Raw genomic sequence first — 25,357 nt, 5'->3', positions numbered from 1 at the left:
GCGCGTCTTGCTTGGGCCTCTCTCCTGGGGGCGCTCAGTCAGACCCAGTGTTGACATGTGGCAAGACACTCCTCGGGGCGCGTCTTGCTTGGGCCTCTCTCATGGAGTTCCTCTGTCAGATCCAGTGTTGACATGTGTCAAGACGCTCCTCGGGGCGCGTCTTGCTTTGGCCTCTCCTGGAGGCGCTCAGTCAGACCGAGTGCTGACATGTGGCAAGAAGCTCCTCGGGGCGGGTCTTGCTTGGGCTTCTCTCCTGGAGGCCCTCAGTCAGACCCTTTGTTGACATGTGGCAAGACGCTCCTCGGGGCGCGTCTTGCTTGGGCCTCTCTCCAAAAGGCCCTCAATCAGACCCAGTGTTGACACGTGGCAAGACGCTCCTCGGGGCGCTTCTTGCTTGGGCCTCTCTGCTGGAGGCGCTCAGTTAGACCCAGTGGTGACATGTGGCAAGACGCTCCTCGGGGCGCGTATTGCTTATGCCTCTCTCCTGGAGGCGCTCAGTCAGACCGAGTGCTGACATAAGGCAAGACGCTCCTCGGGGCGCGTCTTGCTGGGGCCTCTCTCCTGGAGGTGCACAATCAGACCCAATGGTGACACGTGGCAAGACGCTCCTCGGGGCGCGTCTTGCTTGGGCCTGTCTCCTGGAGGAGCTCAGTCAGACCCAGTGGTGACACGTGGCAAGACGCTCCTCGTGCGCATCTTGCTTGGGCCTCTCTCCTGGAGGCGCTAAGTCAGACCCAGTGTTGACATGTGGCAAGACGCTCCTCGGGGCACGTCTTGCTTGGACCTCTCTCCTGGAGGCGCTCAGTGAGACCCAGTGTTGACATGTGTCAAGATGCTCCTCGGGCGTTTCTTGCTTGGGCCTCTCTCCTGGAGGCGCTCAGTCAGACCCAGAGGTGACATGTGGCAAGACGCTCCTCGGGCCTCTCTCCTGGAGGCGCTCAGTCAGACCCAGTGTTGACATGTGGCAAGACGCTCCTCGGGGCACGTCTTGCTTGGGCCTCTCTCCTGGAGGCGCTCAGTCAGACCCAGAGGAGACATGTGTCAAGATGCTCCTCGGGGCGCGTCTTGCTTGGGCCTCTCTCCTGGAGGCGCTCAGTCAGACCGAGTGCTGACATGTGGCAAGACGCTCCTCCGGGCGCGTCTTGCTTGGGCCTCTCTCCTGGAGGCGCTCAGTCAGACTGAGTGCTGACATAAGGCAAGATGCTCCTCAGGGCGCGTCTTGCTGGGGCCTCTCTCCTGGAGGTGCTCAATCAGACCCAGTGGTGACACGTGGCAACACGCTCCTCGGGGCGCGTCTTGCTTGGGCCTGTCTCCTGGAGGAGCTCAGTCAGACCCAGTGGTGACACGTCGCAAGACGCTCCTCGGGGCGCATCTTGCTTGGGCCTCTCTCCTGGAGGCGCTAAGTCAGACCCAGTGTTGACACGTGGCAAGACGTTCCTCGGGGCGCGTCTTGCTTGGGCCTCTCTCCTGGAGGCGCTCAGTCAGACCCAGTGTTGACATGTGGCAAGACACTCCTCGGGGCGCGTCTTGCTTGGGCCTCTCTCATGGAGGCCCTCTGTCAGACCCAGTGTTGACATGTGGCAAGACGCTCCTCGGGCCTCTCTCCTGGAGGCGCTCAGTCAGTCCCAGTGTTTACATGTGGCAAGACGCTCCTCGGGGCACGTCTTGCTTGGGCTTCTCTCATGGAGGCCCTCAGTCCGACCCAGTGTTGACATGTGTCAAGACGCTCCTCGGGGCACGTCTTGCTTGGGCCTCTCTCCTGGAGGCGCTCAGTCAGACCCAGAGGAGACATGTGTCAAGACGCTCCTCGGGGCGCGTCTTGCTTGGGCCTCTCTCCTGGAGGCGCTCAGTCAGACCGAGTGCTGACATGTGGCAAGACGCTCCTCCGGGCGCGTCTTGCTTGGGCCTGTCTCCTGGAGGAGCTCAGTCAGACCCAGTGGAGACACGTGGCAAGACGCTCCTCGTGCGCATCTTGCTTGGGCCTCTCTCCTGGAGGCGCTAAGTCAGACCCAGTGTTGACATGTGGCAAGACGCTCCTAGGGGCGCGTCTTGCTTGGGCCTCTCTCCTGGGGGCGCTCAGTCAGACCCAGTGTTGACATGTGGCAAGACACTCCTCGGGGCGCGTCTTGCTTGGGCCTCTCTCATGGAGTTCCTCTGTCAGACCCAGTGTTGACATGTGTCAAGACGCTCCTCGGGGCGCGTCTTGCTTTGGCCTCTCCTGGAGGCGCTCAGTCAGACCGAGTGCTGACATGTGGCAAGAAGCTCCTCGGGGCGGGTCTTTCTTGGGCTTCTCTCCTGGAGGCCCTCAGTGAGACCCTTTGTTGACATGTGGCAAGACGCTCCTCGGGGCGCGTCTTGCTTGGGCCTCTCTCCAAAAGGCCCTCAATCAGACCCAGTGTTGACACGTGGCAAGACGCTCCTCGGGGCGCTTCTTGCTTGGGCCTCTCTGCTGGAGGCGCTCAGTTAGACCCAGTGGTGACATGTGGCAAGACGCTCCTCGGGGCGCGTATTGCTTATGCCTCTCTCCTGGAGGCGCTCAGTCAGACCGAGTGCTGACATAAGGCAAGACGCTCCTCGGGGCGCGTCTTGCTGGGGCCTCTCTCCTGGAGGTGCTCAATCAGACCCAATGGTGACACGTGGCAAGACGCTCCTCGGGGCGCGTCTTGCTTGGGCCTGTCTCCTGGAGGAGCTCAGTCAGACCCAGTGGTGACACGTGGCAAGACGCTCCTCGTGCGCATCTTGCTTGGGCCTCTCTCCTGGAGGCGCTAAGTCAGACCCAGTGTTGACAAGTGGCAAGACGCTCCTCGGGGCGCGTCTTGCTTGGGCCTCTCTCCTGGGGGCGCTCAGTCAGACCCAGTGTTGACATGTGGCAAGACACTCCTCGGGGCGCGTCTTGCTTGGGCCTCTCTCATGGAGTTCCTCTGTCAGACCCAGTGTTGACATGTGTCAAGACGCTCCTCGGGGCGCGTCTTGCTTTGGCCTCTCTCCTGGAGGCGCTCAGTCAGACCCAGAGGTGACATGTGGCAAGACGCTCCTCGGGCCTCTCTCCTGGAGGCGCTCAGTCAGACCCAGTGTTGACATGTGGCAAGACGCTCCTCGGGGCACGTCTTGCTTGGGCCTCTCTCCTGGAGGCGCTCAGTCAGACCCAGAGGAGACATGTGTCAAGTTGCTCCTCGGGGCGCGTCTTGCTTGGGCCTCTCTCCTGGAGGCGCTCAGTCAGACCGAGTGCTGACATGTGGCAAGACGCTCCTCCGGGCGCGTCTTGCTTGGGCCTCTCTCCTGGAGGCGCTCAGTCAGACTGAGTGCTGACATAAGGCAAGATGCTCCTCAGGGCGCGTCTTGCTGGGGCCTCTCTCCTGGAGGTGCTCAATCAGACCCAGTGGTGACACGTGGCAACAGGCTCCTCGGGGCGCGTCTTGCTTGGGCCTGTCTCCTGGAGGAGCTCAGTCAGACCCAGTGGTGACACGTCGCAAGACGCTCCTCGGGGCGCATCTTGCTTGGGCCTCTCTCCTGGAGGCGCTAAGTCAGACCCATTGTTGACACGTGGCAAGACGTTCCTCGGGGCGCGTCTTGCTTGGGCCTCTCTCCTGGAGGCGCTCAGTCAGACCCAGTGTTGACATGTGGCAAGACACTCCTCGGGGCGCGTCTTGCTTGGGCCTCTCTCATGGAGGCCCTCTGTCAGACCCAGTGTTGACATGTGGCAAGACGCTCCTCGGGCCTCTCTCCTGGAGGCGCTCAGTCAGTCCCAGTGTTTACATGTGGCAAGACGCTCCTCGGGGCACGTCTTGCTTGGGCTTCTCTCATGGAGGCCCTCAGTCCGACCCAGTGTTGACATGTGTCAAGACGCTCCTCGGGGCACGTCTTGCTTGGGCCTCTCTCCTGGAGGCGCTCAGTCAGACCCAGAGGAGACATGTGTCAAGACGCTCCTCGGGGCGCGTCTTGCTTGGGACTCTCTCCTGGAGGCGCTCAGTCAGACCGAGTGCTGACATGTGGCAAGACGCTCCTCCGGGCGCGTCTTGCTTGGGCCTGTCTCCTGGAGGAGCTCAGTCAGACCCAGTGGAGACACGTGGCAAGACGCTCCTCGTGCGCATCTTGCTTGGGCCTCTCTCCTGGAGGCGCTAAGTCAGACCCAGTGTTGACATGTGGCAAGACGCTCCTCGGGGCGCGTCTTGCTTGGGCCTCTCTCCTGGGGGCGCTCAGTCAGACCCAGTGTTGACATGTGGCAAGACACTCCTCGGGGCGCGTCTTGCTTGGGCCTCTCTCATGGAGTTCCTCTGTCAGACCCAGTGTTGACATGTGTCAAGACGCTCCTCGGGGCGCGTCTTGCTTTGGCCTCTCCTGGAGGCGCTCAGTCAGACCGAGTGCTGACATGTGGCAAGAAGCTCCTCGGGGCGGGTCTTGCTTGGGCTTCTCTCCTGGAGGCCCTCAGTCAGACCCTTTGTTGACATGTGGCAAGACGCTCCTCGGGGCGCGTCTTGCTTGGGCCTCTCTCCAAAAGGCCCTCAATCAGACCCAGTGTTGACACGTGGCAAGACGCTCCTCGGGGCGCTTCTTGCTTGGGCCTCTCTGCTGGAGGCGCTCAGTTAGACCCAGTGGTGACATGTGGCAAGACGCTCCTCGGGGCGCGTATTGCTTATGCCTCTCTCCTGGAGGCGCTCAGTCAGACCGAGTGCTGACATGTGGCAAGACGCTCCTCCGGGCGGGTCTTGCTTGGGCCTCTCTCCTGGAGGCGCTCAGTCAGACCGAGTGCTGACATAAGGCAAGACGCTCCTCGGGGCGCGTCTTGCTGGGGCCTCTCTCCTGGAGGTGCTAAATCAGACCCAATGGTGACACGTGGCAAGACGCTCCTCGGGGCGCGTCTTGCTTGGGCCTGTCTCATGGAGGAGCTCAGTCAGACCCAGTGGTGACACGTGGCAAGACGCTCCTCGTGCGCATCTTGCTTGGGCCTCTCTCCTGGAGGCGCTAAGTCAGACCCAGTGTTGACATGTGGCAAGACGCTCCTCGGGGCGCGTCTTGCTTGGGCCTCTCTCCTGGGGGCGCTCAGTCAGACCCAGTGTTGACATGTGGCAAGACACTCCTCGGGGCGCGTCTTGCTTGGGCCTCTCTCATGGAGTTCCTCTGTCAGATCCAGTGTTGACATGTGTCAAGACGCTCCTCGGGGCGCGTCTTGCTTTGGCCTCTCCTGGAGGCGCTCAGTCAGACCGAGTGCTGACATGTGGCAAGAAGCTCCTCGGGGCGGGTCTTGCTTGGGCTTCTCTCCTGGAGGCCCTCAGTCAGACCCTTTGTTGACATGTGGCAAGACGCTCCTCGGGGCGCGTCTTGCTTGGGCCTCTCTCCAAAAGGCCCTCAATCAGACCCAGTGTTGACACGTGGCAAGACGCTCCTCGGGGCGCTTCTTGCTTGGGCCTCTCTGCTGGAGGCGCTCAGTTAGACCCAGTGGTGACATGTGGCAAGACGCTCCTCGGGGCGCGTATTGCTTATGCCTCTCTCCTGGAGGCGCTCAGTCAGACCGAGTGCTGACATAAGGCAAGACGCTCCTCGGGGCGCGTCTTGCTGGGGCCTCTCTCCTGGAGGTGCACAATCAGACCCAATGGTGACACGTGGCAAGACGCTCCTCGGGGCGCGTCTTGCTTGGGCCTGTCTCCTGGAGGAGCTCAGTCAGACCCAGTGGTGACACGTGGCAAGACGCTCCTCGTGCGCATCTTGCTTGGGCCTCTCTCCTGGAGGCGCTAAGTCAGACCCAGTGTTGACATGTGGCAAGACGCTCCTCGGGGCACGTCTTGCTTGGACCTCTCTCCTGGAGGCGCTCAGTCAGACCCAGTGTTGACATGTGTCAAGATGCTCCTCGGGCGTTTCTTGCTTGGGCCTCTCTCCTGGAGGCGCTCAGTCAGACCCAGAGGTGACATGTGGCAAGACGCTCCTCGGGCCTCTCTCCTGGAGGCGCTCAGTCAGACCCAGTGTTGACATGTGGCAAGACGCTCCTCGGGGCACGTCTTGCTTGGGCCTCTCTCCTGGAGGCGCTCAGTCAGACCCAGAGGAGACATGTGTCAAGATGCTCCTCGGGGCGCGTCTTGCTTGGGCCTCTCTCCTGGAGGCGCTCAGTCAGACCGAGTGCTGACATGTGGCAAGACGCTCCTCCGGGCGCGTCTTGCTTGGGCCTCTCTCCTGGAGGCGCTCAGTCAGACTGAGTGCTGACATAAGGCAAGATGCTCCTCAGGGCGCGTCTTGCTGGGGCCTCTCTCCTGGAGGTGCTCAATCAGACCCAGTGGTGACACGTGGCAACACGCTCCTCGGGGCGCGTCTTGCTTGGGCCTGTCTCCTGGAGGAGCTCCGTCAGACCCAGTGGTGACACGTCGCAAGACGCTCCTCGGGGCGCATCTTGCTTGGGCCTCTCTCCTGGAGGCGCTAAGTCAGACCCAGTGTTGACACGTGGCAAGACGTTCCTCGGGGCGCGTCTTGCTTGGGCCTCTCTCCTGGAGGCGCTCAGTCAGACCCAGTGTTGACATGTGGCAAGACACTCCTCGGGGCGCGTCTTGCTTGGGCCTCTCTCATGGAGGCCCTCTGTCAGACCCAGTGTTGACATGTGGCAAGACGCTCCTCGGGCCTCTCTCCTGGAGGCGCTCAGTCAGTCCCAGTGTTTACATGTGGCAAGACGCTCCTCGGGGCACGTCTTGCTTGGGCTTCTCTCATGGAGGCCCTCAGTCCGACCCAGTGTTGACATGTGTCAAGACGCTCCTCGGGGCACGTCTTGCTTGGGCCTCTCTCCTGGAGGCGCTCAGTCAGACCCAGAGGAGACATGTGTCAAGACGCTCCTCGGGGCGCGTCTTGCTTGGGCCTCTCTCCTGGAGGCGCTCAGTCAGACCGAGTGCTGACATGTGGCAAGACGCTCCTCCGGGCGCGTCGTGCTTGGGCCTGTCTCCTGGAGGAGCTCAGTCAGACCCAGTGGAGACACGTGGCAAGACGCTCCTCGTGCGCATCTTGCTTGGGCCTCTCTCCTGGAGGCGCTAAGTCAGACCCAGTGTTGACATGTGGCAAGACGCTCCTAGGGGCGCGTCTTGCTTGGGCCTCTCTCCTGGGGGCGCTCAGTCAGACCCAGTGTTGACATGTGGCAAGACACTCCTCGGGGCGCGTCTTGCTTGGGCCTCTCTCATGGAGTTCCTCTGTCAGACCCAGTGTTGACATGTGTCAAGACGCTCCTCGGGGTGCGTCTTGCTTTGGCCTCTCCTGGAGGCGCTCAGTCAGACCGAGTGCTGACATGTGGCAAGAAGCTCCTCGGGGCGGGTCTTTCTTGGGCTTCTCTCCTGGAGGCCCTCAGTGAGACCCTTTGTTGACATGTGGCAAGACGCTCCTCGGGGCGCGTCTTGCTTGGGCCTCTCTCCAAAAGGCCCTCAATCAGACCCAGTGTTGACACGTGGCAAGACGCTCCTCGGGGCGCTTCTTGCTTGGGCCTCTCTGCTGGAGGCGCTCAGTTAGACCCAGTGGTGACATGTGGCAAGACGCTCCTCGGGGCGCGTATTGCTTATGCCTCTCTCCTGGAGGCGCTCAGTCAGACCGAGTGCTGACATAAGGCAAGACGCTCCTCGGGGCGCGTCTTGCTGGGGCCTCTCTCCTGGAGGTGCTCAATCAGACCCAATGGTGACACGTGGCAAGACGCTCCTCGGGGCGCGTCTTGCTTGGGCCTGTCTCCTGGAGGAGCTCAGTCAGACCCAGTGGTGACACGTGGCAAGACGCTCCTCGTGCGCATCTTGCTTGGGCCTCTCTCCTGGAGGCGCTAAGTCAGACCCAGTGTTGACAAGTGGCAAGACGCTCCTCGGGGCGCGTCTTGCTTGGGCCTCTCTCCTGGGGGCGCTCAGTCAGACCCAGTGTTGACATGTGGCAAGACACTCCTCGGGGCGCGTCTTGCTTGGGCCTCTCTCATGGAGTTCCTCTGTCAGACCCAGTGTTGACATGTGTCAAGACGCTCCTCGGGGCGCGTCTTGCTTTGGCCTCTCTCCTGGAGGCGCTCAGTCAGACCCAGAGGTGACATGTGGCAAGACGCTCCTCGGGCCTCTCTCCTGGAGGCGCTCAGTCAGACCCAGTGTTGACATGTGGCAAGACGCTCCTCGGGGCAGGTCTTGCTTGGGCCTCTCTCCTGGAGGCGCTCAGTCAGACCCAGAGGAGACATGTGTCAAGTTGCTCCTCGGGGCGCGTCTTGCTTGGGCCTCTCTCCTGGAGGCGCTCAGTCAGACCGAGTGCTGACATGTGGCAAGACGCTCCTCCGGGCGCGTCTTGCTTGGGCCTCTCTCCTGGAGGCGCTCAGTCAGACTGAGTGCTGACATAAGGCAAGATGCTCCTCAGGGCGCGTCTTGCTGGGGCCTCTCTCCTGGAGGTGCTCAATCAGACCCAGTGGTGACACGTGGCAACAGGCTCCTCGGGGCGCGTCTTGCTTGGGCCTGTCTCCTGGAGGAGCTCAGTCAGACCCAGTGGTGACACGTCGCAAGACGCTCCTCGGGGCGCATCTTGCTTGGGCCTCTCTCCTGGAGGCGCTAAGTCAGACCCATTGTTGACACGTGGCAAGACGTTCCTCGGGGCGCGTCTTGCTTGGGCCTCTCTCCTGGAGGCGCTCAGTCAGACCCAGTGTTGACATGTGGCAAGACACTCCTCGGGGCGCGTCTTGCTTGGGCCTCTCTCATGGAGGCCCTCTGTCAGACCCAGTGTTGACATGTGGCAAGACGCTCCTCGGGCCTCTCTCCTGGAGGCGCTCAGTCAGTCCCAGTGTTTACATGTGGCAAGATGCTCCTCGGGGCACGTCTTGCTTGGGCTTCTCTCATGGAGGCCCTCAGTCCGACCCAGTGTTGACATGTGTCAAGACGCTCCTCGGGGCACGTCTTGCTTGGGCCTCTCTCCTGGAGGCGCTCAGTCAGACCCAGAGGAGACATGTGTCAAGAAGCTCCTCGGGGCGCGTCTTGCTTGGGACTCTCTCCTGGAGGCGCTCAGTCAGACCGAGTGCTGACATGTGGCAAGACGCTCCTCCGGGCGCGTCTTGCTTGGGCCTGTCTCCTGGAGGAGCTCAGTCAGACCCAGTGGAGACACGTGGCAAGACGCTCCTCGTGCGCATCTTGCTTGGGCCTCTCTCCTGGAGGCGCTAAGTCAGACCCAGTGTTGACATGTGGCAAGACGCTCCTCGGGGCGCGTCTTGCTTGGGCCTCTCTCCTGGGGGCGCTCAGTCAGACCCAGTGTTGACATGTGGCAAGACACTCCTCGGGGCGCGTCTTGCTTGGGCCTCTCTCATGGAGTTCCTCTGTCAGACCCAGTGTTGACATGTGTCAAGACGCTCCTCGGGGCGCGTCTTGCTTTGGCCTCTCCTGGAGGCGCTCAGTCAGACCGAGTGCTGACATGTGGCAAGAAGCTCCTCGGGGCGGGTCTTGCTTGGGCTTCTCTCCTGGAGGCCCTCAGTCAGACCCTTTGTTGACATGTGGCAAGACGCTCCTCGGGGCGCGTCTTGCTTGGGCCTCTCTCCAAAAGGCCCTCAATCAGACCCAGTGTTGACACGTGGCAAGACGCTCCTCGGGGCGCTTCTTGCTTGGGCCTCTCTGCTGGAGGCGCTCAGTTAGACCCAGTGGTGACATGTGGCAAGACGCTCCTCGGGGCGCGTATTGCTTATGCCTCTCTCCTGGAGGCGCTCAGTCAGACCGAGTGCTGACATAAGGCAAGACGCTCCTCGGGGCGCGTCTTGCTGGGGCCTCTCTCCTGGAGGTGCTCAATCAGACCCAATGGTGACACGTGGCAAGACGCTCCTCGGGGCGCGTCTTGCTTGGGCCTGTCTCCTGGAGGAGCTCAGTCAGACCCAGTGGTGACACGTGGCAAGACGCTCCTCGTGCGCATCTTGCTTGGGCCTCTCTCCTGGAGGCGCTAAGTCAGACCCAGTGTTGACATGTGGCAAGACGCTCCTCGGGGCGCGTCTTGCTTGGGCCTCTCTCCTGGGGGTGCTCAGTCAGACCCAGTGTTGACATGTGGCAAGACACTCCTCGGGGCGCGTCTTGCTTGGGCCTCTCTCATGGAGGCCCTCAGTCAGACCCATTGTTGACATGTGACAAGACGCTCCTCGGGGCACGTCTTGCTTGGACCTCTCTCCTGGAGGCGCTCAGTCAGACCCAGTGTTGACATGTGTCAAGACGCTCCTCGGGCGTTTCTTGCTTGGGCCTCTCTCCTGGAGGCGCTCAGTCAGACCCAGAGGTGACATGTGGCAAGACGCTCCTCGGGCCTCTCTCCTGGAGGCGCTCAGTCAGACCCAGTGTTGACATGTGGCAAGACGCTCCTCGGGGCACGTCTTGCTTGGGCCTCTCTCCTGGAGGCGCTCAGTCAGACCCAGAGGAGACATGTGTCAAGATGCTCCTCGGGGCGCGTCTTGCTTGGGCCTCTCTCCTGGAGGCGCTCAGTCAGACCGAGTGCTGACATGTGGCAAGACGCTCCTCCGGGCGCGTCTTGCTTGGGCCTCTCTCCTGGAGGCGCTCAGTCAGACTGAGTGCTGACATAAGGCAAGATGCTCCTCAGGGCGCGTCTTGCTGGGGCCTCTCTCCTGGAGGTGCTCAATCAGACCCAGTGGTGACACGTGGCAACACGCTCCTCGGGGCGCGTCTTGCTTGGGCCTGTCTCCTGGAGGAGCTCAGTCAGACCCAGTGGTGACACGTCGCAAGACGCTCCTCGGGGCGCATCTTGCTTGGGCCTCTCTCCTGGAGGCGCTAAGTCAGACCCAGTGTTGACACGTGGCAAGACGTTCCTCGGGGCGCGTCTTGCTTGGGCCTCTCTCCTGGAGGCGCTCAGTCAGACCCAGTGTTGACATGTGGCAAGACACTCCTCAGGGCGCGTCTTGCTTGGGCCTCTCTCATGGAGGCCCTCTGTCAGACCCAGTGTTGACATGTGGCAAGACGCTCCTCGGGCCTCTCTCCTGGAGGCGCTCAGTCAGTCCCAGTGTTTACATGTGGCAAGACGCTCCTCGGGGCACGTCTTGCTTGGGCTTCTCTAATGGAGGCCCTCAGTCCGACCCAGTGTTGACATGTGTCAAGACGCTCCTCGGGGCACGTCTTGCTTGGGCCTCTCTCCTGGAGGCGCTCAGTCAGACCCAGAGGAGACATGTGTCAAGACGCTCCTCGGGGCGCGTCTTGCTTGGGCCTCTCTCCTGGAGGCGCTCAGTCAGACCGAGTGCTGACATGTGGCAAGACGCTCCTCCGGGCGCGTCTTGCTTGGGCCTGTCTCCTGGAGGAGCTCAGTCAGACCCAGTGGAGACACGTGGCAAGACGCTCCTCGTGCGCATCTTGCTTGGGCCTCTCTCCTGGAGGCGCTAAGTTAGACCCAGTGTTGACATGTGGCAACACGCTCCTCGGGGCGCGTCTTGCTTGGGCCTCTCTCCTGGGGGCGCTCAGTCAGACCCAGTGTTGACATGTGGCAAGACACTCCTCGGGGCGCGTCTTGCTTGGGCCTCTCTCATGGAGGCCCTCTGTGAGACCCAGTGTTGACATGTGTCAAGACGCTCCTCGGGGCGCGTCTTGCTTTGGCCTCTCCTGGAGGCGCTCAGTCAGACCGAGTGCTGACATGTGGCAAGAAGCTCCTCGGGGCGCGTCTTGCTTGGGCTTCTCTCCTGGAGGCCCTCAGTCAGACCCATTGTTGACATGTGGCAAGACGCTCCTCGGGGCGCGTCTTGCTTGGGCCTCTCTCCAGAAGGCCCTCAATCAGACCCAGTGTTGACACGTGGCAAGACGCTCCTCGGGGCGCTTCTTGCTTGGGCTTCTCTGCTGGAGGCGCTCAGTCAGACCCAGTGGTGACATGTGGCAAGACGCTCCTCGGGGCGCGTATTGCTTATGCCTCTCTCCTGGATGCCCTCTGTCAGACCCAGTGTTGACATGTGGCAAGACTCTCCTCGGGGCGCGTCTTGCTTGGGCTTCTCTCATGGAGGCCCTCAGTCAGACCCAGTGTTGACATGTGTCAAGACGCTCCCCGGGGCGTGTCTTGCTTGGGCCTCTCTCCTGGAGGCGCTCAGTCAGACCCAGTGTTGACATGTGGCAAGACGCTCCTCGGGGCGCTTCTTGCTTGGGCTTCTCTCCTGGAGGCCCTCAGTCAGACCCATTGTTGACATGTGGCAAGACGCTCCTCGGGGCACGTCTTGCTTGGGCCTCTCTCCTGGAGGCACTCAGTCAGACCGAGTAGTGACATGTGACAAGATGCTCCTCGGGGCCCGTCTTGCTTGGGCCTCTCTCCTGGAGGCGCTCAGTCAGACCCAGTGTTGACATGTGGCAAGATGCTCCTCGGGGCGCGTCTTGCTTGAGCCTCTCTCCTGGAGGCGCTCAGTCAGACCCAGTGTTCACATGTGGCAAGACGCTCCTCGGGGCACGTCTTGCTTGGGCCTCTCTCCTGGAGGCGCTCAGTCAGACCGAGATCTTACATGTGGCAAGACGCTCCTCGGGGCTCGTCTTGCTTGGGCCTCTCTCCTGGAGGCCCTCTGTCAAACCCAGTGTTGACATGTGGCAAGATGCTCCTCGGGGCGCATCTTGCTTGGGCCTCTCTCATGGAGGCCCTCTGACAGACCCAGTGTTGACATGATTCAAGACGCTCCTCGGGGCGCATCTTGCTTTGGCCTCTCTCCTGGAGGCGCTCAGTCAGACCGAGTGCTGACATGTGGCAAGAAGCTCCTCGGGGCGCGTCTTCCTTGGGCTTCTCTCCTGGAGGCCCTCAGTCAGACCCATTGTTGACATGTGGCAAGGCGCTCCTCGGGGCGCGTATTGCTTGGGCCTCTCTCCTGGATGCCCTCTGTCAGACCCAGTGTTGACATGTGGCAAGACTCTCCTCGGGGCGCGTCTTGCTTGGGCTTCTCACATGGAGGCCCTCAGTCAGACCCAGTGTTGACATGTGTCAGGACGCTCCTCGGGGCGTGTCTTGCTTGGGCCTCTCTCCTGGAGGCGCTCAGTCAGACCCAGTGTTGACATGTGGCAAGACGCTCCTCGGGGCGCTTCTTGCTTGGACCTCTCTCCTGGAGGCGCTCAGTCAGACCCAGTGTTGACATGTGTCAAGACGCTCCTCGGGCGTTTCTTGCTTGGGCCTCTCTCCTGGAGGCGGTCAGTCAGACCCAGAGGTGACATGTGGCAAGACGCTCCTCGGGCCTCTCTCCTGGAGGCGCTCAGTCAGACCCAGTGTTGACATGTGGCAAGACGCTCCTCGGGGCACGTCTTGCTTGGGCCTCTCTCCTGGAGGCGCTCAGTCAGACCCAGAGGAGACATGTGTCAAGACGCTCCTCGGGGCGCGTCTTGCTTGGGCCTCTCTCCTGGAGGCGCTCAGTCAGACTGAGTGCTGACATAAGGCAAGATGCTCCTCAGGGCGCGTCTTGCTGGGGCCTCTCTCCTGGAGGTGCTCAATCAGACCCAGTGGTGACACGTGGCAAGACGCTCCCCGGGGCGCGTCTTGCTTGGGCCTGTCTCCTGGAGGAGCTCAGTCAGACCCAGTGGTGACACGTGGCAAGACGCTCCTCGGGGCGCATCTTGCTTGGGCCTCTCTCCTGGAGGCGCTAAGTCAGACCCAGTGTTGACACGTGGCAAGACGCTCCTCGGGGCGCGTCTTGCTTGGGCCTCTCTCCTGGAGGCGCTCAGTCAGACCCAGTGTTGACATGTGGCAAGACACTCCTCGGGGCGCGTCTTGCTTGGGCCTCTCTCATGGAGGCCCTCTCTCAGACCCAGTGTTGACATGTGGCAAGACGCTCCTCGGGCCTCTCTCCTGGAGGCGCTCAGTCAGTCCCAGTGTTTACATGTGGCAAGACGCTCCTCGGGGCACGTCTTGCTTGGGCCTCTCTCCTGGAGGCGCTCAGTCAGACCCAGAGGAGACATGTATCAAAATGCTCCTCGGGGCGCGTCTTGCTTTGGCCTCTCTCCTGGAGGCGCTCAGTTAGACTGAGTGCTGACATAAGGCAAGATGCTCCTCAGGGCGCGTCTTGCTGGGGCCTCTCTCCTGGAGGTGCTCAATCAGACCCAGTGGTGACACGTGGCAAGACGCTCCTCGGGGTGTGTCTTGCTTGGGCCTCTCTCCTGGAGGCGCTCAGTCAGACCCATTGTTGACATGTGACAAGACGCTCCTCGGGGCACGTCTTGCTTGGACCTCTCTCCTGGAGGCGCTCAGTCAGACCCAGTGTTGACATGTGTCAAGACGCTCCTCGGGCGTTTCTTGCTTGGGCCTCTCTCCTGGAGGCGCTCAGTCAGACCCAGAGGTGACATGTGGCAAGACGCTCCTCGGGCCTCTCTCCTGGAGGCGCTCAGTCAGACCCAGTGTTGACATGTGGCAAGACGCTCCTCGGGGCACGTCTTGCTTGGGCCTCTCTCCTGGAGGCGCTCAGTCAGACCCAGAGGAGACATGTGTCAAGATGCTCCTCGGGGCGCGTCTTGCTTGGGCCTCTCTCCTGGAGGCGCTCAGTCAGACCGAGTGCTGACATGTGGCAAGACGCTCCTCCGGGCGCGTCTTGCTTGGGCCTCTCTCCTGGAGGCGCTCAGTCAGACTGAGTGCTGACATAAGGCAAGATGCTCCTCAGGGCGCGTCTTGCTGGGGCCTCTCTCCTGGAGGTGCTCAATAAGACCCAGTGGTGACACGTGGCAAGACGTTCCTCGGGGCGCGTCCAGCTTGGGCCTCTCTCCTGGAGGCGCTCAGTCAGACCCAGTGTTGACATGTGGCAAGACACTCCTCGGGGCGCGTCTTGCTTGGGCCTCTCTCATGGAGGCCCTCTGTCAGACCCAGTGTTGACATGTGGCAAGACACTCCTCGGGCCTCTCTCCTGGAGGCGCTCAGTCAGTCCCAGTGTTTACATGTGGCAAGACGCTCCTCGGGGCACGTCTTGCTTGGGCTTCTCTCATGGAGGCCCTCAGTCCGACCCAGTGTTGACATGTGTCAAGACGCTCCTCGGGGCACGTCTTGCTTGGGCCTCTCTCCTGGAGGCGCTCAGTCAGACCCAGAGGAGACATGTGTCAAGACGCTCCTCGGGGCGCGTCTTGCTTGGGCCTCTCTCCTGGAGGCGCTCAGTCAGACCGAGTGCTGACATGTGGCAAGACGCTCCTCCGGGCGCGTCTTGCTTGGGCCTCTCTCTGGAGGCGCTCAGTCTGACCGAGTGCTTACATAAGGCAAGACGCTCCTCGGGGCGCGTCTTGCTGGGGCCTCTCTCCTGGAGGTGCTCAATCAGACCCAGTGGTGACACGTGGCAAGACGCTCCTCGGGGCGCGTCTTGCTTGGGCCTGTCTCCTGGAGGAGCTCAGTCAGACCCAGTGGAGACACGTTGCAAGACGCTCCTCGTGCGCATCTTGCTTGGGCCTCTCTCCTGGAGGCGCTAAGTTAGACCCAGTGTTGACATGTGGCAAGACGCTCCTCGGGGCGCGTCTTGCTTGGGCCTCTCTCCTGGGGGCGCTCAGTCAGACCCAGTGTTGACATGTGGCAAGACACTCCTCGGGGCGCGTCTTGCTTGGGCCTCTCTCATGGAGGCCCTCTGTGAGACCCAGTGTTGACATGTGTCAAGACGCTCCTCGGGGCGCGTCTTGCTTTGGCCTCTCCTGGAGGCGCTCAGTCAGACCGAGTGCTGACATGTGGCAAGAAGCTCCTCGGGGCGCGTCTTGCTTGGGCTTCTCTCCTGGAGGCCCTCAGTCAGACCCATTGTTGACATGTGGCAAGACGCTCCTCGGGGCGCGTCTTGCTTGGGCCTCTCTCCAGAAGGCCCTCAATCAGATACAGTGTTGACACGTGGCAAGACGCTCCTCGGGGCGCTTCTTGCTTGGGCTTCTCTGCTGGAGGCGCTCAGTCAGACCCAGTGGTGACATGTGGCAAGACGCTCCTCGGGGCGCGTATTGCTTATGCCTCTCTCCTGGATGCCCTCTGTCAGACCCAGTGTTGACATGTGGCAAGACTCTCCTCGGGGCGCGTCTTGCTTGGGCTTCTCTCATGGAGGCCCTCAGTCAGAGCCAGTGTTGACATGTGGCAAGACTCTCCTCGGGGCGCGTCTTGCTTGGGCTTCTCTCATGGAGGCCCTCAGTCAGACCCAGTGTTGACATGTGTCAAGACGCTCCCCGGGGCGTGTCTTGCTTGGGCCTCTCTCCTGGAGGCGCTCAGTCAGACCCAGTGTTGACATGTGGCAAGACGCTCCTCGGGGCGCTTCTTGCTTGGGCTTCTCTCCTGGAGGCCCTCATTCAGACCCATTGTTGACATGTGGCAAGACGCTCCTCGGGGCACGTCTTGCTTGGGCCTCTCTCCTGGAGGCACTCAGTCAGACCGAGTAGTGACATGTGACAAGATGCTCCTCGGGGCGTGTCTTGCTTGAGCCTCTCTCCTGGAGGCGCTCAGTCAGACCCAGTGTTCACATGTGGCAAGACGCTCCTCGGGGCACGTCTTGCTTGGGCCTCTCTCCTGGAGGCGCTCAGTCAGACCGAGATCTTACATGTGGCAAGACGCTCCTCGGGGCGCGTCTTGCTTGGGCCTCTCTCCTGGAGGCCCTCTGTCAAACCCAGTGTTGACATGTGGCAAGATGCTCCTCGGGGCGCATCTTGCTTGGGCCTCTCTCATGGAGGCCCTCTGACAGACCCAGTGTTGACATGTGTCAAGACGCTCCTCGGGGCGCATCTTGCTTTGGCCTCTCTCCTGGAGGCGCTCAGTCAGACCGAGTGCTGACATGTGGCAAGAAGCTCCTCGGGGCGCGTCTTCCTTGGGCTTCTCTCCTGGAGGCCCTCAGTCAGACCCATTGTTGACATGTGGCAAGACGCTCCTCGGGGCGCGAATTGCTTGGGCCTCTCTCCTGGATGCCCTCTGTCAGACCCAGTGTTGACATGTGGCAAGACTCTAATCGGGGCGCGTCTTGCTTGGGCTTCTCACATGGAGGCCCTCAGTCAGACCCAGTGTTGACATGTGTCAAGACGCTCCTCGGGGCGTGTCTTGATTGGGTCTCTCTCCTGGAGGCGCTCAGTCAGACCCAGTGTTGACATGTGGCAAGACGCTCCTCGGGGCGCTTCTTGCTTGGACCTCTCTCCTGGAGGCGCTCAGTCAGACCCAGTGTTGACATGTGTCAAGACGCTCCTCGGGCGTTTCTTGCTTGGGCCTCTCTCCTGGAGGCGCTCAGTCAGACCCAGAGTTGACATGTGGCAAGACGCTCCTCGGGCCTCTCTCCTGGAAGCGCTCAGTCAGACCCAGTGTTGACATGTGGCAAGACGCTCCTCGGGCACGTCTTGCTTGGCCCTCTCTCCTGGAGGCGCTCAGTCAGACCCAGAGGAGACATGTGTCAAGACGCTCCTCGGGGCGCGTCTTGCTTGGGCCTCTCTCCTGGAGGCGCTCAGTCAGACTGAGTGCTGACATAAGGCAAGATGCTCCTCAGGGCGCGTCTTGCTGGGGCCTCTCTCCTGGAGGTGCTCAATCAGACCCAGTGGTGACACGTGGCAAGACTCTCCTCGGGGCGCGTCTTGCTTGGGCTTCTCACATGGAGGCCCTCAGTCAGACCCAGTGTTGACATGTGTCAAGACGCTCCTCGGGGCGTGTCTTGCTTGGGCCTCTCTCCTGGAGGCGCTCAGTCAGACCCAGTGTTGACATGTGGCAAGACGCTCCTCGGGGCGCTTCTTGCTTGGACCTCTCTCCTGGAGGCGCTCAGTCAGACCCAGTGTTGACATGTGTCAAGACGCTCCTCGGGCGTTTCTTGCTTGGGCCTCTCTCCTGGAGGCGGTCAGTCAGACCCAGAGGTGACATGTGGCAAGACGCTCCTCGGGCCTCTCTCCTGGAGGCGCTCAGTCAGACCCAGTGTTGACATGTGGCAAGACGCTCCTCGGGGCACGTCTTGCTTGGGCCTCTCTCCTGGAGGCGCTCAGTCAGACCCAGAGGAGACATGTGTCAAGACGCTCCTCGGGGCGCGTCTTGCTTGGGCCTCTCTCCTGGAGGCGCTCAGTCAGACTGAGTGCTGACATAAGGCAAGATGCTCCTCAGGGCGCGTCTTGCTGGGGCCTCTCTCCTGGAGGTGCTCAATCAGACCCTGTGGTGACACGTGGCAAGACGCTCCCCGGGGCGCGTCTTGCTTGTGCCTGTCTCCTGGAGGAGCTCAGTCAGACCCAGTGGTTACACGTGGCAAGACGCTCCTCGGGGCGCATCTTGCTTGGGCCTCTCTCCTGGAGGCGCTAAGTCAGACCCAGTGTTGACACGTGGCAAGACGCTCCTCGGGGCGCGTCTTGCTTGGGCCTCTCTCCTGGAGGCGCTCAGTCAGACCCAGTGTTGACATGTGGCAAGACACTCCTCGGGGCGCGTCTTGCTTGGGCCTCTCTCCTGGAGGCGCTCAGTCAGACCCAGTGTTGACATGTGTCAAGACGCTCCTCGGGCGTTTCTTGCTTGGGCCTCTCTCCTGGAGGCGCTCAGTCAGACCCAGAGGTGACATGTGGCAAGACGCTCCTCGGGCCTCTCTCCTGGAGGCGCTCAGTCAGACCCAGTGTTGACATGTGGCAAGACGCTCCTCGGGGCACGTCCTGCTTGGGCCTCTCTCCTGGAGGCGCTCAGTCAGACCCAGAGGAGACATGTGTCAAGATGCTCCTCGGGGCGCGTCTTGCTTGGGCCTCTCTCCTGGAGGCGCTCAGTCAGACCGAGTGCTGACATGTGGCAAGACGCTCCTCCGGGCGCGTCTTGCTTGGGCCTCTCTCCTGGAGGCGCTCAGTCAGACTGAGTGCTGACATAAGGCAAGATGCTCCTCAGGGCGCGTCTTGCTGGGGCCTCTCTCCTGGAGGTGCTCAATAAGACCCAGTGGTGACACGTGGCAACACGCTCCTCGGGGCGCGTCTTGCTTGGGCCTGTCTCCTGGAGGAGCTCAGTCAGACCCAGTGGTGACACGTCGCAAGACGCTCCTCGGGGCGCATCTTGCTTGGGCCTCTCTCCTGGAGGCGCTAAGTCAGACCCAGTGTTGACACGTGGCAAGACGTTCCTCGGGGCGCGTCTAGCTTGGGCCTCTCTCCTGGAGGCGCTCAGTCAGACCCAGTGTTGACATGTGGCAAGACACTCCTCGGGGCGCGTTTTGCTTGGGCCTCTCTCATGGAGGCCCTCTGTCAGACCCAGTGTTGACATGTGGCAAGACGCTCCTCGGGCCTCTCTCCTGGAGGCGCTCAGTCAGTCCCAGTGTTTACGTGTGGCAAGACGCTCCTCGGGGCACGTCTTGCTTGGGCTTCTCTCATGGAGGCCCTCAGTCCGACCCAGTGTTGACATGTGTCAAGACGCTCCTCGGGGCACGTCTTGCTTGGGCCTCTCTCCTGGAGGCGCTCAGTCAGACCCAGAGGAGACATGTGTCAAGACGCTCCTCGGGGCGCGTCTTGCTTGGGCCTCTCTCCTGGAGGCGCTCAGTCAGACCGAGTGCTGACATGTGGCAAGACGCTCCTCCGGGCGCGTCTTGCTTGGGCCTCTCTCCTGGAGGCGCTCAGTCTGACCGAGTGCTGACATAAGGCAAGACGCTCCTCGGGGCGCGTCTTGCTGGGGCCTCTCTCCTGGAGGTGCTCAATCAGACCCAGTGGTGACACGTGGCAAGACGCTCCTCGGGGCGCGTCTTGCTTGGGCCTGTCTCCTGGAGGAGCTCAGTCAGACCCAGTGGAGACACGTGGCAAGACGCTCCTCGTGCGCATCTTGCTTGGGCCTCTCTCCTGGAGGCGCTAAGTTAGACCCAGTGTTGACATGTGGCAAGACGCTCCTCGGGGCGCGTCTTGCTTGGGCCTCTCTCCTGGGGGCGCTCAGTCAGACCCAGTGTTGACATGTGGCAAGACACTCCTCGGGGCGCGTCTTGCTTGGGCCTCTCTCATGGAGGCCCTCTGTGAGACCCAGTGTTGACATGTGTCAAGACGCTCCTCGGGGCGCGTCTTGCTTTGGCCTCTCCTGGAGGCGCTCAGTCAGACCGAGTGCTGACATGTGGCAAGAAGCTCCTCGGGGCGCGTCTTGCTTGGGCTTCTCTCCTGGAGGCCCTCAGTCAGACCCATTGTTGACATGTGGCAAGACGCTCCTCGGGGCGCGTCTTGCTTGGGCCTCTCTTCAGAAGGCCCTCAATCAGACACAGTGTTGACACGTGGCAAGACGCTCCTCGGGGCGCTTCTTGCTTGGGCTTCTCTGCTGGAGGCGCTCAGTCAGACCCAGTGGTGACATGTGGCAAGACGCTCCTCGGGGCGCGTATTGCTTATGCCTCTCTCCTGGATGCCCTCTGTCAGACCCAGTGTTGACATGTGGCAAGACTCTCCTCGGGGCGCGTCTTGCTTGGGCTTCTCTCATGGAGGCCCTCAGTCAGAGCCAGTGTTGACATGTGGCAAGACTCTCCTCGGGGCGCGTCTTGCTTGGGCTTCTCTCATGGAGGCCCTCAGTCAGACCCAGTGTTGACATGTGTCAAGACGCTCCCCGGGGCGTGTCTTGCTTGGGCCTCTCTCCTGGAGGCGCTCAGTCAGACCCAGTGTTGACATGTGGCAAGACGCTCCTCGGGGCGCTTCTTGCTTGGGCTTCTCTCCTGGAGGCCCTCAGTCAGACCCATTGTTGACATGTGGCAAGACGCTCCTCGGGGCACGTCTTGCTTGGGCCTCTCTCCTGGAGGCACTCAGTCAGACCGAGTAGTGACATGTGACAAGATGCTCCTCGGGGCGCGTCTTGCTTGAGCCTCTCTCCTGGAGGCGCTCAGTCAGACCCAGTGTTCACATGTGGCAAGACGCTCCTCGGGGCACGTCTTGCTTGGGCCTCTCTCCTGGAGGCGCTCAGTCAGACCGAGATCTTACATGTGGCAAGACGCTCCTCGGGGCGCGTCTTGCTTGGGCCTCTCTCCTGGAGGCCCTCTGTCAAACCCAGTGTTGACATGTGGCAAGATGCTCCTCGGGGCGCATCTTGCTTGGGCCTCTCTCATGGAGGCCCTCTGACAGACCCAGTGTTGACATGTGTCAAGACGCTCCTCGGGGCGCATCTTGCTTTGGCCTCTCTCCTGGAGGCGCTCAGTCAGACCGAGTGCTGACATGTGGCAAGAAGCTCCTCGGGGCGCGTCTTCCTTGGGCTTCTCTCCTGGAGGCCCTCAGTCAGACCCATTGTTGACATGTGGCAAGACGCTCCTCGGGGCGCGTATTGCTTCGGCCTCTCTCCTGGATGCCCTCTGTCAGACCCAGTGTTGACATGTGGCAAGACTCTAATCGGGGCGCGTCTTGCTTGGGCTTCTCACATGGAGGCCCTCAGTCAGACCCAGTGTTGACATGTGTCAAGACGCTCCTCGGGGCGTGTCTTGCTTGGGCCTCTCTCCTGGAGGCGCTCAGTCAGACCCAGTGTTGACATGTGGCAAGACGCTCCTCGGGGCGCTTCTTGCTTGGACCTCTCTCCTGGAGGTGCTCAGTCAGACCCAGTGTTGACATGTGTCAAGACGCTCCTCGGGCGTTTCTTGCTTGGGCCTCTCTCCTGGAGGCGCTCAGTCAGACCCAGAGGTGACATGTGGCAAGACGCTCCTCGGGCCTCTCTCCTGGAAGCGCTCAGTCAGACCCAGTGTTGACATGTGGCAAGACGCTCCTCGGGCACGTCTTGCTTGGCCCTCTCTCCTGGAGGCGCTCAGTCAGACCCAGAGGAGACATGTGTCAAGACGCTCCTCGGGGCGCGTCTTGCTTGGGCCTCTCTCCTGGAGGCGCTCAGTCAGACTGAGTGCTGACATAAGGCAAGATGCTCCTCAGGGCGCGTCTTGCTGGGGCCTCTCTCCTGGAGGTGCTCAATCAGACCCAGTGGTGACACGTGGCAAGACGCTCCTCGGGGCGCGTCTTGCTTGGGCCTGTCTCCTGGAGGAGCTCAGTCAGACCCAGTGGTGACACGTGGCAAGACGCTCCTCGGGGCGCATCTTGCTTGGGCCTCTCTCCTGGAGGCGCTAAGTCAGACCCAGTGTTGACACGTGGCAAGACGCTCCTCGGGGCGCGTCTTGCTTGGGCCTCTCTCCTGGAGGCGCTCAGTCAGACCCAGTGTTGACATGTGGCAAGACACTCCTCGGGGCGCGTCTTGCTTGGGCCTCTCTCATGGAGGCCCTCTCTCAGACCCAGTGTTGACATGTGGCAAGACGCTCCTCGGGCCTCTCTCCTGGAGGCGCTCAGTCTGTCCCAGTGTTTACATGTGGCAAGACGCTCCTCGGGGCACTTCTTGCTTGGGCCTCTCTCCTGGAGGAGCTCAGTCAGACCCAGAGGAGACATGTATCAAAACGCTCCTCGGGGCGCGTCTTGCTTTGGCCTCTCTCCTGGAGGCGCTCAGTTAGACTGAGTGCTGACATAAGGCAAGATGCTCCTCAGGGCGCGTCTTGCTGGGGCCTCTCTCCTGGAGGTGCTCAATCAGACCCAGTGGTGACACGTGGCATGACGCTCCTCGGGGCGTGTCTTGCTTGGGCCTCTCTCCTGGAGGCGCTCAGTCAGACCCAGAGGAGAAATGTGTCAAGACGCTCCTCGGGGCGCGTCTTGCTTGTGCCTCTCTCCTGGAGGCGCTCAGTCAGACCCAGTGGTGACATGTGGAAAGACGCTCCTCGGGGCGCGTCTTGCTTGGGCCTCTCTCCTGGAGGCGCTCAGTCAGACCCAGTGTTGACACGTGGCAAGACGCTCCTCGGGGCGCGTCTTGCTTGGGCCTCTCTCATGGAGGCGCTCAGTCAGACCGAGTGTTGGCATGTGGCAAGACATTCCTCGGGGCGCGTCTTGGTTGGGCCTCTCTCCTGGAGGCGCTCATTCAGACCCAGTGCTGACATGTGACAAGACGCTCCTCGGGGCGCGTATTGCTTGGGCTTCTGTACGCGCTTTCTACACATCTCAACGGTATGATCGCGATACTTTCGGCGGCACAACAACTAATGGTCATGTGTTCGGAAGGTCTGATCAGATCTGACATGACCGGTTGTCAATCGACGTCGAGTGTGCACTCACACACGGATATCCTGGCGTACAGTAAAGCGACGGCGACCTCTACGCTCACGTTGATCGCCGATGTTTCGAAGGGCAATCGAGTGTGTTGGCTGACGAAAGCTATGGTGACCGACGGTCGCGTCGACTACAATGTGCCTCATTGCGACTGGAGAGGCGTATGTGATCCTTTGCAAATCGACAACACCACCGCGGTCGAGTGCGAAGTCACGGTCGGCGGCGTGTTGTCCTTACTGTGCCCCATACAATGTGACGGTCCGTGTCACGGACCGGTGTGTTACGACCCGACTAACGAAACGTACCAGGTGATAACATTGCATCCGCCCATTACAGCGGAGCGAGCGTTTCGCCACACTCCCAAACCAAGGTTAATAGTTGTAGCGCACGCCCTTTCGGACCTCGGTGCACGCGAAACACTGGCGTACACTCACAACATCAGGCTCGAGACAGCTGAAGCGTTACGCAAAACAAAGGACGTGTTCAAATCCATAGAGAATATACGGTCTTTAGCGTATGCGTATATAAAGAAGGTCGATGACATTTACAGACCCGGCGGGGTGGGCACCACAGTAGAACAACAAGGTGCTCTCAAGCGCACACAGATACTGGCCGCATTATCACTCGCGATGTCTATCCTGACATGCCCGTTTCTGATTTCTATGTATATTAAATTATGACAAGAGCTACGGTGGTTACGATTACACTCTGACCACGTGCCTTAGTTTCTGCTAGTGACCTATAAATACATTTGCCCACTTGCTCCCACTGCCATTAAAGCGGCTGTACCCACACGTACAACACCCAAGAAAAAAAATGATCTCGCTGTCTGTACTTGGTGTACTCTCAGTAGTCGCAGTTGCTCAGGCCATGGTGGTACGCTCACATAACGCCTCTGAGATACGTCCCATCACACCACCTCCTAGACTACTCGCGAAGGAGTATTCAACACCCCCTTTGTACGAAGACAACCATTATAACGAGCACAGCACAACGCTTGCCGCACGCGAAGACAACATGCAGGAGACAACGCTACCACCTGTCGTGAGAACAACGGATTCGAGTGACAACGATCGCGACTATGACAAGCACATTACAGCACCCTCTGTGTACGAAGACCTGGTGCAGGAGACAACGCTACCACCTGTCGTGAGAAACAAGAGTTTGGTTAACAATGATCATCGTCGTGTCCCATTGTAAACGGGCGCGCCATCGCACACATCGTACATGTGTGTTAACCCACCTGTATGCGACAGACTTTGTGTGTTGCATGACATCGAGATGTATTGACGTCTGTGTCAATACAGGACTCTATAAGCTGGGAGCTGGACGCTAACGACCCGTGCATGCGCCACACAAAAGCTAACTCGACTAACTACAAAACACATATTGTGATGTAGAAAGTTGGCTCGACTGTTTGAATCAGCTGCAGCTGCGGTTTACTCACGAAGTGAATCGCACGCTTGTTAGAAGTACATTCGGAGCACTTAAAAAATACATCGCTCTCATCGAGTTCCGTCTCAGCGTTCACCGGCTGATGGGCAAGAGCGTGACATGGGATCGCCAGGAACTTACTTAAGGACTATCATCTAATTTGGCATTTACTCACGGACCCAAGAAACCAGTTCCGAAAAATGGTCGAGAATTATAACTTGTCTAATAGCAACTGGAAGATATGTTGCGTCATAAGCCTCTGATGGTTCACAAGGTGCACGGTCCACTCGAAATCCTAATGCTGTATTTGTAGTACATACACTAAGTCTTCTCTGTTGATGTCAGACTAGAGTTTTATTAGAGTTTTACTTTGCAACAATGGGATTCGAGCAATTGATGTGTATATTTTTAATAGTGAACTATGCTACTATTCCTAGGCTGAATGTATGACATGGCTCTTATGTATCATTATGTATCGTTTCCATTAAGTACTAATTTAAATAAAGTCCCTCTGTCCTCAGTGCTAGGTTGTGGGTTTAATACACATTATTATGATCAACCTGTTGAATAGTATAATAACAATATTCCTGTAAAAGTCATTTAGTAATGAACAACCTCAGTTCTGTGAAAGAACATCATGTCTCTGATGTGTACACTGCAGGCCTGACCGGGGTTTGCACGCAAGGGCCTGTGTGTGTGTGTGTGTGTGTGTGTGTGTGTGCGCGCGCGTGTGTGTGTGTGTGTGTGTGTGTGTGTGTGTGTGTGTGTGTGTGTGTGTGTGTGTGTGTGTGTGAAACAAATAAAGATAAATATAGCTAGTGCGGCCACGAGCGGTCGTGCAGGGTAGAGGCTGCACGAAAACGCCTCTAAAAACAAGCGCGTGCCCACGCCCGATCCGTGGAAGCACGTAGACCTAGCAAACGTACTAGCAGAAATCAACGATCGCACACGGGTCATTGAGTGTGTACAGGGTTCGTCTGCGTGTGTGGCATTTGGCAATCTAGCGGCAACCGAGTGGCCTGAAGGCGGAACCGGCC

This window comes from Nothobranchius furzeri, chromosome 17 (genome assembly GCF_043380555.1).
Source record: "Nothobranchius furzeri strain GRZ-AD chromosome 17, NfurGRZ-RIMD1, whole genome shotgun sequence".
Lineage (NCBI taxonomy): Eukaryota > Metazoa > Chordata > Actinopteri > Cyprinodontiformes > Nothobranchiidae > Nothobranchius > Nothobranchius furzeri.
This window is presented reverse-complemented; position numbering follows the sequence as displayed.